Source organism: Staurois parvus, unplaced genomic scaffold (genome assembly GCF_062004578.1).
Source record: "Staurois parvus isolate SC_StPar_1 unplaced genomic scaffold, SC_StPar_1.0 ptg000018l, whole genome shotgun sequence".
Classification (NCBI taxonomy): domain Eukaryota; kingdom Metazoa; phylum Chordata; class Amphibia; order Anura; family Ranidae; genus Staurois; species Staurois parvus.
Genome location: NW_028317814.1, coordinates 8,731,849 through 8,748,686, shown reverse-complemented (window position 1 = coordinate 8,748,686; position 16,838 = coordinate 8,731,849). Strand labels below are relative to the sequence as shown.

The following is a 16,838-nucleotide window of genomic DNA, read 5'->3' as shown; positions in this document are numbered from 1 at the left end:
TTTTACTTATAATAATAATAATAAAAAATAAAAAAAACTCTTCACAAATACCATGTGACATACAAAATTGTGAAACCCACCAATTTATTCTCTAGGGCCACTGCTTTAAAAAATATATAATGTTTGGGGTTCTTAGTAATTTTCTGGTAAAAAAAAAAACCTGATTCTTACATGCAGACAAAAAATGCCAGAAAAAGCCTGGTCCTTAGGCATATCTTCCATTCTCAGCAATTCTTCCCCCATAGTTCATTTTCTCTGCACAAAGTGTGGGCAGGCTCTTTGGAGTCAATTGGCTTCTGAACGTTGAATATGTAAACTTCACTGATCATTTGCTTAGCTCCAAGGCAGCAACTAAGAGGGGGGCAAGTGCTGAGAATGCAGACAAAGATGAATTATGGAGATAAGGAGAAGAGTATGTGCTAATGTAGTTCAGCATAAGAAATTAGTCTGGGCTCCCAAAACTGTTTGGGATTTCAGAGAAGCAGACACAGTGCTGCCAACATTTTGTTTTGCCAACATACACACTTTAAGGCTTGGTTTTATATCACTTTGTGTGGATGACCTTTATTTTAACATAGAATAAATATAGGTAAACATATCAGCATCTTGACAATGAATGCTTGGCACGATGGCCCCCAGTCCAGAGTTCAGTTCCAATAAAGACCCCTCTTTGTTGAAAATTGTCTTGGTTCCTCATGCTCCTGTGGGTCTTTTTCAGGTGCTCCATTCTTCTTTTACAGCCCTACAACATTCAATAGGTTACTAATTTTCACCCAGTCTGGATGCAGAATGTGTCTGTAAGAATATGGGAGAGACTTTAGATTTTACATTTCTCTGGTTAGAACTGGATAGAAATGGTTCCACAACCTCTATAAAGGGCTCTGAAGTATGTCAAAACCATTTAAACTGATTAAAAAATCTTATTGTTTACATGCAGTAAAACAAGATTAATGTACAGTGATAATATAGTCATTTTCTTCATTTAACGAGCAATTCCAATACACATTTTTGTATCTTGTAGGCTTTCTCTTGCTTTATTAATAAATGCAAAATGCCATTGAAGCGCAAGAGCGCTAAGGGCCCAGCATCATAGGAGGCAGGTTCTATAATGAAATGTAAATGGTGTAATTGGGCTTGTACTGAAGGTATTTACTCTTCACCTGCGACCCTTCCTGATTGCAGTTTGACAACACGAAGGAGCGGGCATCTCCTTGTTAATGACGGCTAATTTCCCTGGGAGTTAATGGAGCGCTTCTGCCCGCCGCAACTGCATGGTGGGTCGAGCCTAAGGCTTCAGTCTGACTGGCATCAGTCCAAGCACAACGTGCCTTTAATTACAGTAATTCCAAAATCAAAAGCAGCAATTTCTACCGAGAGACATTGGCTCTTCAGTTTGCAAATAGGTGCCAACTAATGGATTGACCTTTCATTAGACAAATAGGATGCTTCATTTTTATCCATCCTATGTTGGGAAAGGCAGGTGGGAATGTTAGATTCCATTAACTCACTGAAAATGATGGGTTATTTTTTTAATGCAGATTGGAGACTAGAATTTTGTTTTGTTATGGTGATATAATATTCGAAGCTCACAGCTGCAGTGTCTCCTATCATTGTCCTATGTATTCACTTATTAGCACCTACAGAGCTCAAAATATTCTGTGGGAGATCAGTATTGTGTGGTTGTTGCTTACCGAATGTTGCAGCAACTAAAAAGAAGCATTGAAAAGTAAACTTGGTCAGCAGGAAATACTGGGGCAGCCATGAGAGACCACCATTTGAAATGCTAGTTGCTTGGCTGTTATGAACTTTTATATAAACTAAAAAGTGTGCTGTCCCTTTAAATGATGTATATTCAGCAGTTGAATAACAAATGAAAATCAAATCCCATAATTCATGTACAGTCAGGGCCATAAATATTGGGACATCGACACAATTCTAACATTTTTGGCTCTATACACCACCACAATGGATTTGAAATGAAACAAATAAGATGTGCTTTAACTGCAGACTGTCAGCTTTAATTTGAGGGTATTTACATCCAAATCAGGTGAACGGTGAAGGAATTACAACAGTTTGCATATGTGCCTCCCACTTGTTAAGGGACCAAAAGTAATGGGACAGAATAATAATCATAAATCAAACTTTCACTTTTTAATACTTGGTTGCAAATTCTTTGCAGTCAATTACAGCCTGAAGTCTGGAACGCATAGACATCACCAGACGCTGGGTTTCATCCCTGGTGATGCTCTGCCAGGCCTCTACTGCAACTGTCTTCAGTTCCTGCTTGTTCTTGGGGCATTTTCCCTTCAGTTTTGTCTTCAGCAAGTGAAATGCATGCTCAATCGGATTCAGGTCAGGTGATTGACTTAGCCATTGCATAACATTCCACTTCTTTCCCTTAAAAAACTCTTTGGTTGCTTTTGCAGTATGCTTTGGGTCACTGTCCATCTGCACTGTGAAGCGGCGTCCAATGAGTTCTGAAGCATTTGGCTGAATATGAGCAGATAATATTGCCCGAAACACTTCAGAATTCATCCTGCTGCTTTTGTCAGCAGTCACATCATCAATAAATACAAGAGAACCAGTTCCATTGGCAGCCATACATGCCCACGCCATGACACTACCACCACCATGCTTCACTGATGAGGTGGTATGCTTAGGATCATGAGCAGTTCCTTTCCTTCTCCATACTCTTCTCTTCCCATCACTCTGGTACAAGTTGATCTTGGTCTCATCTGTCCATAGGATGTTGTTCCAGAACTGTGAAGGCTTTTTTAGATGTCGTTTGGCAAACTTTAATCTGGCTTTCCTGTTTTTGAGGCTCACCAATGGTTTCCATCTTGTGGTGAACCCTCTGTATTCACTCTGGTGAAGTCTTCTCTTGATTGTTGACTTTGACACACATACACCTACCTCCTGGAGAGTGTTCTTGATCTGGCCAACTGTTGTGAAGGGTGTTTTCTTCACCAGGGAAAGAATTCTTCGGTCATCCACCACAGCTGTTTTCCGTGGTCTTCCGGGTCTTTTGGTGTTGCTGAGCTCACCGGTGCACTCCTTCTTTTTAAGAATGTTCCAAACAGTTGTTTTGGCCACGCCTAATGTTTTTGCTATCTCTCTGATGGGTTTGTTTTGTTTTTTCAGCCTAATGATGGCTTGCTTCACTGATAGTGACAGCTCTTTGGATCTCATCTTGAGAGTTGACAGCAACAGATTCCAAATGCAAATAGCACACTTGAAATGAACTCTGGACCTTTTATCTGCTCATTGTAATTGGGATAATGAGGGAATAACACACACCTGGCCATGGAAGAGCTGAGAAGCCAATTGTCCCATTACTTTTGGTCCCTTAACAAGTGGGAGGCACATATGCAAACTGTTGTAATTTCTACACCGTTCACCTGATTTGGATGTAAATACAATCAAATTAAAGCTGACAGTCTGCAGTTAAAGCACGTCTTGTTCGTTTCATTTCAAATCCATTGTGGTGGTGTATAGAGCCAAAAATGTTAGAATTGTGTCGATGTCCCAATATTTATGGACCCGACTGTATATATAAATAGCAGGAATGCTGACATAAATTAATGAATAAAAAATCCCAAAATTGATTGTGAGAAAAGTGCTCCGTGCTGGAAAAACTTCATGTAAAGTACTCTTGCGCCCAAAAGTGCTCCTTCGAACAAGACAGGCCTCTTACCAAACTGAAATGATCTTAAGCTACAGAGATCAAACAAGCATGTACATCCAATTTCCAGGCTGGCACTCTCACTGTCAGACCCTAGGCAGGATAAATGCATTCATCAGTGCATGGTCCCACCAGGAATCAGTTCTAGCATCTCATGTTGCTCGTCATGATCATGAATGCAAAGTTCAAACAAGGAGTGGCCTCATAGTATAGTAAGGTTAAAACCAATCATTTATTATAAAATGTATTGCACTTATATTCAGGTGTATGGAATAAAGCAGCATACAATGGGAAATGTCCCACCGCAGTGTCAGTCCTCACACCGGTGTGCGATGACATCACACAGAGACTCCACCCGATGTGTTTCCTCTGGGATTGCAGATTGTCAGGAACCATAAACCAGGTGGAGACAGAAAGTGCAGTTAAAATTACACCTTTAATGAAACAGCAAATATAAAATAGGCCAGGAATGTAGCCAAAACAGAAGCCAGGGTTTGGATGCCAGTGCGGGTAATCAGACAAGCCAAGGTCAGGAAACCAGAAGTCAGTGTAGTCAGGAGTCAAAAATCCAGAACTGGAATCGGAAGAGAAGTCAGCCAGACTGAGTTGTACACAGGAACACAGGCAGGAACACACTGGAGATCATAGGCCACACAAAGGCAAGGAGGAAAGGAGCTAAGCGGCTAAAATAGCAAAAAGGGCTGACTGTTGGCCGGACTAATGAGGCAGGTAATGTTATCCAAGTGAGTCATTGTGGAGACGAGTGGCTGGTAATTAACCGACAACTGAGCAGCTTCTGAGCTGAAAGAAAAGAGCTGCTCCTTAACCACCTCCTGTCCGGCCATTGTATATAAACGGCCGGATGGGGGCAGTGCAGAGGCGGGTGGACATTTATAAACGGCCTCCCCGCACCCTGCTTGTGCGCACTCCCTAGGAGCGCGCAGCACCGCGATCCGGTTCCCGCTGTGTTCTCCGGACACAGTGGAACACCGATCGTCAGACGGGACCTCTGTGCGAGGTCCCGATCATGTGATCACTGATTGGCCAATCAGTGATCACATGCAGAGTGGTAAGCAAGATGTCACTTGTGACATCATTGCTTACTAGTGAAATCTGTGAATGATCACAGAGGTCACATGGTACAAGGCTATTCACAAGAGCCTTGTACCATGTGACAAGCTGTGACCAATCACAGCTCACTCAGTAGTTCTCAATGGCTGCAAGAATGCAGCCAGAGAGAAGGAGAATTGATTGCTTTTACAGCCTTTATGGGTGTAAAAGCAATCAGTGTAACAAAAAAAAACCTTCATCACCCCCCACAAGTAGTACAGTGTCACCATGGTGACACTGTACTGCTAGGGTGACAGTATGTAAAATAAATAAATAATATTAAAAAAAGTTAAAAAAAAAGTAAAACAAAATGTTTAAAAATTATAATTTGTGGTTATAAACTAATTTGGGTTATTTTTTTTTTTACTAAAAATTTTACGGAATACATTTTGGCCAAGATTTATGATGAAATACTATTTATTTGCAAAATTTTATAAGAAAAACACTTTTTGTCAAAATTTTTGGACTTTTTAATTTACATTGCAAAAAAATAAAAATCTCAGTGGTGAATAAATACCACCAAAATAAAGCTTTATCTGTCTCAAAATAATTCATATGGGTACAGTGATGCATGACAGCGCTATTGTCATTCAAAGTGTGATAGTGCTGAAAGCTGAAAATTGGCCTGGGCAGGAAGGGGGTAAAAGTGTCTGGACTGGAAGTGGTTACGTAGCAGTAGCCAAGCCCCGATAGTGATCTAATACGTTTTTTAGTAAATGATTGGTTTTAAACTTACTGCACTTTGAGGCTTCTCCTTATTTGAACTTTGCGTTTGTGATCATGACGAGTGACCTGAGATGCTAGAACTGATTCCTGGCAGGGCCATACACTCCTTTGATGAATGCATTTATCCCTCCGAGGGTTTGACAGTGAGAGTGCCAGCCTGGAGTTTGGATGTACATGACTTTTTGATCTTTATAGATTGAGGTAAGAGGCCTGCCTTTTTCTAAGGAACACTTTTGAGCGCAAGAGCACTTTACATGAAGTTTTTCCATCACGGAGCATTTTCTCACTTTCAGTTGTGGGACTTTTTTATTCATTATTTATTATTATATGTTTGCATTGGTGTCATTTATGTGTATACGAATTGTGGGATTTGATTTTCATTTGTTATTCAACTGTTGAATAAGTGTATACATCATTTAAAGGGACAACACACTCATTTACAGTGGGGCAAAAATGTATTTAGTCAGCCACCAATTGTGCAAGTTCTCCCACTTAAAAAGATGAGAGAGGCCTGTAATTGGCATCATAGGTAGACCTCAACTATGAGAGACAAAATGAGAAAAAAAAATCCAGACAATCACATTGGCTGATTTGGAAAGGATTTATTTGCCAATTATGGTGGAAAATAAGTATTTGGTCACCTACAAACAAGCAAGATTTCTGGCTCTCACAGACCTGTACCTTCTTCTTTAAGAGGCTTCTCTGTCCTGCACTCATTACCTGTATCAATGGCACCTGTTTGAACTTGTTATTAGTATAAAAGACACCTGTCTAAAACCTCAAACAGTCACACTCCAAACTCCACTATGGTGAAGACCAAAGAGCTGTCGAAGGACACCAGAAACAAAATTGTAGACCTGCACCAGGCTGGGAAGACTGTATCTGCAATAGGCAAGCAGCTTGGTGTGAACAAATCAACTGTGGGAGCAATAATTAGAAAATGGAAGACATACAAGACCACTGATAATCTCCCTCGATCTGGGGCTCCACGCAAGATCTCACCCCGTGGGGTCAAAATGATCACAAGAACGGTGAGCAAAAATCCCAGGACCACACTGTATATTAAGATTTATTATAGTACTCAGATATTTTAGTTACGACAGTCTACACATATATAATGTTTTGGCCATGCGCAGAGAATTTACTTTCTACAGAATCTTATGAACTTTTGGTTTCAATACTTTTTAAGACATTAACCTGGAAAAGTGCGTAGATCAAGAATGGCAGAACAATGTCTGACCTCTTTATTTGCATACTTGTTCTTGGACAGTGACTGTCAAAATACTGAAGTCAGAGGTTTGACCACCATTTTCAGAAAGAGAGACCGGAAATTACAGCTCCCATGTTTTCTCATGGCAGGGTTTCTTTAACCACTAGCCTACAGGGCACTTATACCCCCTTCAGCGCTGTTGCACTTTGAATGACAATTGCGCGGTCATGCAACACTGTACCCATATGAAATTGTTATCATTTTTTTTGTGACAGAGCTTTCTTTTGGTGGTATTTAATCTGCCTAGCTGTCCGATTATGTCTATATTTCTGTGCTCAAAGCAGTACATTTTTTTGCATGGAAATATGTATTTTTTTATTGTAGGCCTGTAATTTTTAGGAATAACTCACTGAAATCTGTCCGAACAAGAATCTAGTAAACATCCCGAGTATGATAAAATTTGAAACACAAAATTATAATTTAATAAATAATAACAAAAAGTAATAATATAATAATAAATTTAATTCAATAATATAATTAAATCAAAAACACTGAAATTTGAAATATAGCGCCAAGTTCGCACATCGCTGAACAAAGTCACAAAATCGTTTTCAGTGTCTGATGACGAATTTCCCCACAAATCATTATCACTCAATTCTGCAAGTGGTTCTAATTTACTATCGCTGTTCTCTAGCGCATATGACGTCATCACGCAGCGGAATGTGGCGGCCATCTTATTGGTTTGAAATTAACTTTCTAGGTTTATGGTGACATGCTAGTTTTATATTTAATTATGTACGTGCATTACTGTTTTACTTATTAAATTATCATTATTTACTACACTATGAGAATTATTTCTTAGCTTTGGAATATCCCATATGAGGTTACAAGGAATTCAGGTGCTTTTCGTCAGGAGTTCCTTCTGAAGGACAGATTCTTATGAAGTACAATTAGTCCAGTGGTTGTTTCTGGGAAACATACAGCGCTTATTGACCTTCCTTTGGAAGTCAAAATTATCCGGTAAGGGGCAGTGTATTTGGTGTTGGTGAAGGACCTTCCTTTTCCCCTTCCATGTTCCCTCTGGACACATATTGGTCTTATGCTGTTGCTTTAACACTGGACTTTCTATATTCTATATATTTGAATTTCTTGCAGTGTAATATTTATTTATTTCAGGTACTTATATAGCGCCGTTTACACAGCGCATTACATATATATTGTACATTCACATCAGTCCCTAACCCTCAAGGAGTGTACAATCTAAGGTCCCTAACTCACATTCATACATACACATACTAGGGCCAATTTAGACCGGATCCAATTCACTTGCCAGCATGTCTTTGTAATGTGTGAGGAAACCAGAGTACCCAGAGGAAACCCACGCAGGCACAGGGAGAACATGCAAACTCCAGGCAGGTGGTGCCGTGGTTGGGATTCGAACCAACGACCCTGGTACTGCCAGGCGGAAGTGCTAACCATTTAGCCACTGTGCTGCCCTATGTTATTTTAGATATATACGTAGCGCTGCATTTTCTCCATTTTTTTAGTTTATGTATTGTAACCGATAATACTGTGCCAGCTGCTAGTGTGGATTCTAACTGTTGACTTTACAATTGATCTTAAACGCGATTTTATGTTTCTATTTTTGAATCGAAGAATAATGTTTTGCCATAGTGATGTATTTTTAATTTGCTTTACTATTGTGGGAACACAATTTGATGTTAGCAGCAGCCATTCTCATCACACTATTTTCCTTTCTGCTTGTGTGCATTTTTTTTTTTTCTCTCATTATTGAGGTAGCGCACGGGTTTCACTCCTATATTCAATGTTTTGCCTTGTTTTCAATGGTGTTTATGGAGTTGATTTGCTACAGGCAAATAGATTGTGCACTTTGAAAAATGCAGTTGCTCCAGAGGTTAGCAAATGAGCAGAAGTTCTGCTGATTTCCATCTTCCAATCGTGTGCAAGCACAAATGCTGTTTTTTTTAATTTTCCTTGCATGTGATTGGGTATTTTTTGCAAAGTGAAGCTATACCTTGTTTACTAAGCTCTGGAGCAAAGTGCACCATCTATATGCCTTTAATAAATCAACCATAAAGTCTCCATTAGGACTTTTTTCTTATCACTTCATTCCCAGTTACTGTTGCCACCTAGGACAGGAATTGAAGGTAAATCTCCCTACAGGGTATGAAACTGTTTGCTTTGCACCTTTATTCCTCCTTGCGTCTTCTGCCTGTTGGCACCCGTTGCTAGAACAGGAAGGTTGCTAGACTAGGAAGTTTTCATTTATCCATGTTATGGTATACAATAGGTAGCAGTAGTTGTCACATTTAACTATACTTGTTCTGTTACGTGGAAGACTTGTCACTACTGATCATAGTAATGTCTTCAATTCAGATGAATGTCAGGAATATATCTCAACATTTATAGCCACATGGGTTAGGATGGCTACATTGCATATGGGTGTAAATGCTGGGGTATGTTCCCAACATTCATTAGAGAAAGCCATTCAAATGAATGGTGTCTTCAACATTACAAAGAAGCCCAGCTGAATAACTATTAGTATATACAATATACTGCTGCCATGGTTTTACCCTTATTCATGATGTCTCCTGTTGTGCCTTCAGAAGTCTTATCAAATAATTTACGCTGTCCATATCCTTTGAGAATCAGCAAAACCATTGCAGCATATCTGTGGAAATTGTCTTTTAAAGCTATCTAATATGCCATGCTTACACTATCATTTCTGCACATAAAAAGATTACAATTCATGGTTAAGTAGAATGTGTTTGACAACCACAATCTATTCCTGATTTCTTCTCTGTTCCACCCCATCTGCTGCACTGTTCAGGTTCCTTGTTCGGCTCACTTGAGTAGCTGTCTTGTTAGGGCTACAATGTTAAGTGGTCCGGAGGGAAAACTTAGCAAATAGTTGTAGAGGTAATGCAGTTACCGAACAGTTCCCTGGTGAGGTTGGGGAGGGGGAGTGGAAATAGTTTTTTTTTTTATGTCACTTTATTTAGGTCGGTGTAGCATGATGGATACTAATGGTGACGGAGATCCAAGAATCCTGGTATACACTGCAATAGCCTAGTGCAAGACATATATTATGTCAGAGTGAAGTTTGTAATCCTGCAGAGCACGTAGTTGGTTATTCACCCTTGTTTACAGTGTAAACCTCAATTAAAGTATTACTATATCTGAGGAGAAAAGGCAGGCTCCATTGGCTTCCTGTAGAAGAAGAGTGATGTGACTGCTGAGCACATGGACCTTCACAGTTATTCAGTACAAATGTGCTTGCCTAAATACACATCATAAAAATGTATTTTCTAACATTCAACTATTACAGAATATCTTTTGTAGAATAGTTTGCAGCTCACAAGTTAATTTTAACTGTTGACTGGTCTTTATTCTTTAAAGATCTTTTTCTATTCTTTTCATGTTCTTCCTGTGCGCAACCTCTCCTCAGCATTTTCCCCTCACCTTCTCTAATTAATTTCTAGATTAGAGTAAAAAAACCTAAACCAAAGCTCCAATTTCTTACCTGAAATTGTGGTCACATGACTTGTGCTGAATCTTCATCTTCACTACAACCTTGGGAGATATTTCACTGAGAGCCCATGTCTCTCCCTGGAGACTTGGATGCTTCCCATTGTTCCTAAGAAGAGTCCGTCAGAGGGGTGTTCATAGGGTTATGAAGACTTTAGGCAGTGACATCATGACTTCTCACTGTTAATGGTGGCAACAAAATCAGTAGTTTGTTTTTTTTTTAGGTTAGAAAAGTGGGAGAGGGGGGAGAATCAGTACATCTTCCCTTTAGGGGTCAAGTTCCTCTTTAAGTCAAAAGTGCATTTATAATTCTGCTCTGAGGCTTGCTACATTCATACAGTGCTCAGCATAAATGAGTACAGCCTTTATGCAGTACAGCCTGTAGGTAAGATTGTATGCAATATCTCAATGAACACAAGAACAATTTCCAAAATTTTGACAAAACTGAGTTTTATAGAACATTTGTTTAGCTCATTGCATGAAAGGTAAGGTTAAAAACAACTTAGATATGCAAAATCTTCACTTTTTCTTAAATTTGTTGATGCAAAAATGAATACACCCCACAACAAAAACTACTATATCTAGTATTTTGTATGATCTCCATGATTTGTAAGGACAGCATCAAGTCTTCTAGGAATGGAATGAACAAGTTGGTAACATAATGCAACATCTATCTTTTTCCATTCTTCAAGAACGACCTCTTTTAGAGCCTGGATGTTGGGTGGAGAGTGATACTCAACTTGTCTCTTCAGAATTCCCCATAGGTGTGCGATTGGGTTCAGATCAGGAGACATACTTGGCCAGTGAATCACTTTCACCCTGTACTTCTTCATAAATGCAGCAATGGCCTTAGATGTGTGTTTTGGATCATTGTCATGTTAGAAAGGTGCCCAACGACCAAAAGCATGGAGTGATGATTAGCATCTTCTCCTTCAATATAGAGCAGTACATCTGTGAATTCAGGATACCATCAATGAAATGCAGCTCCCCGACACCAGCAGCACTCGTGCAGCCCCACAGAAGGACACTGCATGGTGCCTACAGTGAAACATGATGGTGGCATTTTTCTTTGTACTCTTCACCTTTGCGACATTTTTGAAGCCATCAGTTCCAAAAACATTTACAGTATCTCACAGAAGTGAGTACACCCCTCACATTTTTGGACATATTTTATTCTATCTTTTCATGTGACAACACTGAAGAAATGACACTTTTCTACAATTTAAAGTAGTGAGTGTACATCTTGTATAACAGTGTAAATTTGCTGTCCTCTCATTTAACGTAACAAACAGCCATTAATGGCTAAACCGCTGGCATCAAAAGTGAGTACAAAGAACAGAGGTATACTGCTCAGGCAAACAATCCAGATCAATCCACGCCAGGTGAAGGCTCTGGCTCTCCACCGCACACCATAACATCAGTATGATTAAGCACGAGATTGTGTGAAACGCGTTAACAGGTCCTGTATTCATGTCCTGGTGTTTTGTGATCAATAAATATACACTATATTCGTCAATCCTCTGGTGTGCGGCTGACCCTTCTCCCTGTTGCATCAAAAGTGAGGACACCCCTAAGACCATGTTTTTAAGAATTTTAAAGGAGTATTTTTAAGATAGAAGTAAGTTTCTCATAGTTTCCATGATTTGCTGCTTCACCAGGCTCTAGTGATAGTTTGGTGTGTGGCTAAAAAATTGAAGGATATTAATTTCCACCAGTGTCTGGTGAGATCAGGTATAGGCCTATGAAGTAGCACTTCCCTGGGAGCTCGGACAAGATTTTTGCTGAAGATGGTTCAGATCAGATTATATACTCTTATCCATAGCCTCCTGGCTTTGGAACACTGCCCACAAATATGGAGCAGTGTCCCCAGGGTCCTTTTAAAGGATAAGTTCACCTTTGGGAACATGTTACATGTTCCATCCATTTTTTTTAGTGGCAGAGAGATGGTATATATGCCAGCTTTTGTAATACGCAAGACTTAAAAGAAGCTAGGGGCCAACTCAGGCCACCGTGCTCCGACTGATAGCATGGAGAGAAGTTTCCCCGTACTATTTGTCATGGACATCCATGAATAACTGAACTGCAAGTCCTGACAGCCTTAGCAACTATCAGCTTGTTGTTTTCAATTAACTACCATGGCGCTGTAGAGCGCTGTGGTACTTTATTGAAGTTTCCTGTCAGAATATCTGTTTGCTCATACATCCCGTATGGCAAGCAGATATTCTGACAGGTCTGCAGGAGACCTGCATGGAATCAGCGACCTACAGATTGCTGGTGCAATGCTTTCCAGGCTCCTGCAGACGAAAATAATAAATACACATTTTTTTACTTGCAAAAAAATGTGCATTTTTTTTTTTCTAAAAGGTGAATTTATCCTTTAACCTTGGAAGTGATGGGGGAAGATGTAGATTTTGATATCCATTCTGGGGTCATGTACCAACATTCCTGTGCTAGGATATTCGTAGAGCACGTTGCTACTGCTAACTAACCTTGTTTCAGACCTGGATTTAGTGCTTCCCCTAAATCTTTTTCCCAGTTGAGATTGTATTGTAGATTTGAATCCTGTGTAGGGGGGTTAAAGCCATATATAGGAAGGAATGAATGAAGTACTTCTAGCAAGCGCCCACAATCACTGGGGTCACTTCATGGAGGCTAATTAGCCGTTACATTGGTCCCTGCAGCTTTCTGTTTGCAAACCTCAATCAGCTTTGAGGATGGGGACACAGATCCCTGACACACAATATATTACAATTAGTCCTTCAATTAATATATTCTACGTGATTAAAGAGACTAATGCTTCTCCTGGTATTTTTATTCACTTTAATTGTGGCCTTTGTTCCTGTAACTACAGCAAAACACTCAAGATTTTACATTCTTTCTCAACATGAGGACCCAAGACCTTAACATGGTCTACTGAGCAGCTTGCTACCTGCACCTCCAAAGATCCTAATTTCTTCTACATGCTGTCAGTGCAAGGCGTTTGTCTTTAATGCTTTTCATTTGTGGACCCAGAACAAGCACGCCGTATATAAGTGTTAGAACTTCTTGTCTCTATATATGCTCCAGGTCTAAGACTCAGAATGTGTTCAAGCAAGAGCTTTAGCATGACAGCCAGGGATTTAACATTGTTTTAAAAAGGACATTTTGTAATGGCAGTCTATATAAACTACACATGACGGCTGTACTCTAATTTGAGCATTACTTAAAAATGTATAGTATTGTCTCTGTAGCAGCCTGCAGTATTAAAGGTTCCTTTTTTATTTTCCTGTAGTTGCCCTGCAGCCAGGCACACAGTCACTACTTTGACTCAATGAACTGTTTAGGGGTATACTTTTCTGATGCTTTGTGGAACTTGAACTTGGATAGGAGTAGGGTAACTGTGTGGTACTCCAGTAACTTTAATAGCAATTTATGGACACTAAACTTTCTTCTTTAGAACCATAAACCAAGTACTTGCACAAGTAAAGCTTTGTAGTAGCAACGTGAGACTATTAAAGTAGAACTATAGGAAAAACTTTTTATTTTTATTTTGGATAGTGTAAGGGAGAGTTATAACATCTGTATGGTTCATGTTTGCCATCTTTGTCCCACTGGGGAGATTTCCCTTCACTTCCTCTTCCATAGCCAAAACAGGAAGTGAGAGAAATTCCTGCAAATTCAGGGAGTCTCTTGAGGACCCCCAGGTCACCAGAACTAGTGCCCCCATTGGAAAATTTCCCCCCTCTTATTTTTCTGGGGACAACACAAAATTTGATATTTTCCTTTATATTCCTTGTCAATAATAATGGTAAAGAGGACATTTAGAGAGGGTGACTCTCCCTAACGGGGACACAGACAGCAATAAATATGACGAGAGGTGTTCCAATCCATCTTCCCTCTATCCAAAACTAAAAGAAAACTTTTGACTTTAGTTATACTTTTATCTTCCTCTTAGAGATCTAAGCAGAGTCCTATCACTAGGAATTAAATAGATTGAGCTCTCCAGGACACCAGACACAATATCCCATTTGAACACAGCTGACTCTATAGCACCAGAAGGGTGACAACAGTATACAGTCTCTAGGATCTCTCACACCTGTTTGTGCTCAGTAATGTCCTTGGATAATTGGTTGCCTCATTCCAATTTCTTCCAGGCACTTTTCCCAGTCATACCAGACTAGATCCTCAGTCAGCTTCTGCACCTTTCAGCAAAGTAGGCCTCCCCAGCTAGCCCATCTGGGAACTCAATGAACAGCAGACATGTGGCAAACTTGCCTAAGGTGCAATCAGCCTCCTCAGGGACAAGACCCGTTCCAGGTCTCGGACTATTTATACACCTTTCCAGCAGCCATCTGTGGAGTTTCACACAGGGATTGGCTGACACAGTATAACTATTCATGCTGCCCATTTGCCTTGCTTCACACCTATGCCCCAGAATGACCGAGAAAGTTCTGGAGTGCAGGAGGAGCAGTCAAACATGCAGCCTGTGAAACACGGCACAGACCTAAATAATCACACACAGCCGCACTGATTAGAGTGAGCCCAGAACTAAATATACCTAATCCTAGCACCTACATAGGAGGGTGCCACAAATGATTGGTCATACAGATTCAAATAAACTACAGCTTTGAATTGTAAATTAATCTACCACTAGTTTGCATGCAGATTTGAGTGAGAATTACAGATGCCCATACTTCTTGGATGTACAGTCTTTACAGTTCAAGCCTGATTTTTCTTGTCAGGATATAATATGAAAAGCAGTTTCCCATCTCTGATCAATAGTGGGAAAAAATATCTGTAAAATTGTATCACTTGACATCATTGGGATCCTGACAGCGCAGTCTTTATGACTTCCAACATGCTGTCAGGAAGACCCTTAGCAGAATAGATGGCACATCATATATGGCAGGGGCATCACCCAAAGGACTTATCTGCCTGAGCTGTATTATGTCTCGGTGTCATACATCTACCCACCAGAAATCCACTATGTTGTGATTTTTCTGTCCCTGTGTAGTTGAAGGCCCCAGGGGGTAATACTGATGGCCTTTACTTGTCTTGTCTACTTACATCTTACATCTCAGAACTCACTTGTCTGGGACCAGAGCAGGAAAAACACTTTATATAGGACTCCCCGAGAAAGAGGAACATGAAGCACGTGTGCATTTGTCTGTTGCATTCATGTGGGTTTGATAACAGCACCTTCTTTTATTTCATCACATTATGGCCTGGAATCACTTGAATAAGACATAATTAAATAATGAGGTGGTAAAAAAAAAGTTCAATAGTAATGACAGGTAATTATGCATAATTTAGGAAATTGTATACTCTCTGGGTGGAAATACTCAACCCACAATGAGTACTTAAAAAGGTCACTGTCAAATTTTAACGTTTTAGTTTCATTTTCTTGTGTGTTCGCACTTACTGGAGTAAGTAAATCATCGGAACTGCAGGACAGTCGTTATGTTGATGGTGGTACAGTATATGTTGTAACTTTCTGGCCTAAAATCAAATGCATTGACAATTGATTTTATTCTTTTCTAAACTGTAGCAATTATGTTGTTAAAAATCACACTAGTATTCACCTCTGTGTGTTAGCAAGTGATTATAAAAGAAAGAAATTGTGTTTAAAGCCCAACTCATAGAACCAAAATAGTTCATCTTGGGTTAGTTGAAGGGTAAGAGGCAAAGCTAAGCTTCAGGCAGATTTTAAAAACACTTTTTATTCTAGTTATGTATTCATTTTTAAAATCAATGTACAGTAAGTGTTTAACACAGAGCTGATGTATATACCTGAATCTATCCCAACATTAACCTCCTGTATTGCCCAGCAGAGCAGCAATCAGAATGGGGTAGGATAAATCAACAGTATATGGCAATTTGAGCTGTTGCTTTGTACATTGCTGGCAGATTTAAGATGAATATACTTACAGATGTAGTGCTCACATGGATGCTGCTCCTTTATTTTGTTTTTCATTTCATAGCTGCAGTATATCCTAGGGAGGTCCCGGATATGACTTTGCAGTCTAATAAGAATGCTGGGTATCACAAGACTGGCTAACAGAATTGCAGTCCTTTGGCTGGTACAACAGCTTACATAGACCAATTAGCGGTAACAATATGACCTCCAACCTTAATTCTTTGAGGCATGGACTGCACTAGACCAGTGAAGGTACACTGTGTTATCTGGTACCAAGCCGTCAGTAGCAGATCCTTTAAGTCCTGTAAGTTGCAAGGTGAGTCCTCCATGGATTGGACTTGTTTTTCAAGCAAATCCCACAGATGCTCCATTAGATTGAGATCTAGAAAATTTGGAGGCCAAATCAACACCTTGAACTTGTGTTCCTCAGTCCATTCTTGAATTCATCAGACCACCTTCTTCTATTGCTCCATGGTTCAGTTCTGATGCTCACCTGCCCATTGTAGGCACTTTTGGCTGTGGACATGGGTCAGCAAGGGTACTTGAACTGGTCTTTGGCTCTGCAGCCCTATACACAACAAACTGTGATGCACTGTGTGTTCTGACCAGCATCATTTTTTTCATCAATTAAAGTTACAGTAGCTCTTCTATTGGATCGGACTGCA

At 39.9% G+C, this 16,838-nt stretch overlaps 1 protein-coding gene across 4 annotated transcripts in view; it reads left to right on the top strand.

Annotated features, from left to right (window-relative positions):
* The window catches only part of MAD1L1 (mitotic arrest deficient 1 like 1), a 1,068,146-nt gene that overhangs the window by 908,829 nt on the left and 142,479 nt on the right, over positions 1-16,838 (top strand). The gene's annotated exons all lie outside the window — the stretch shown is intronic.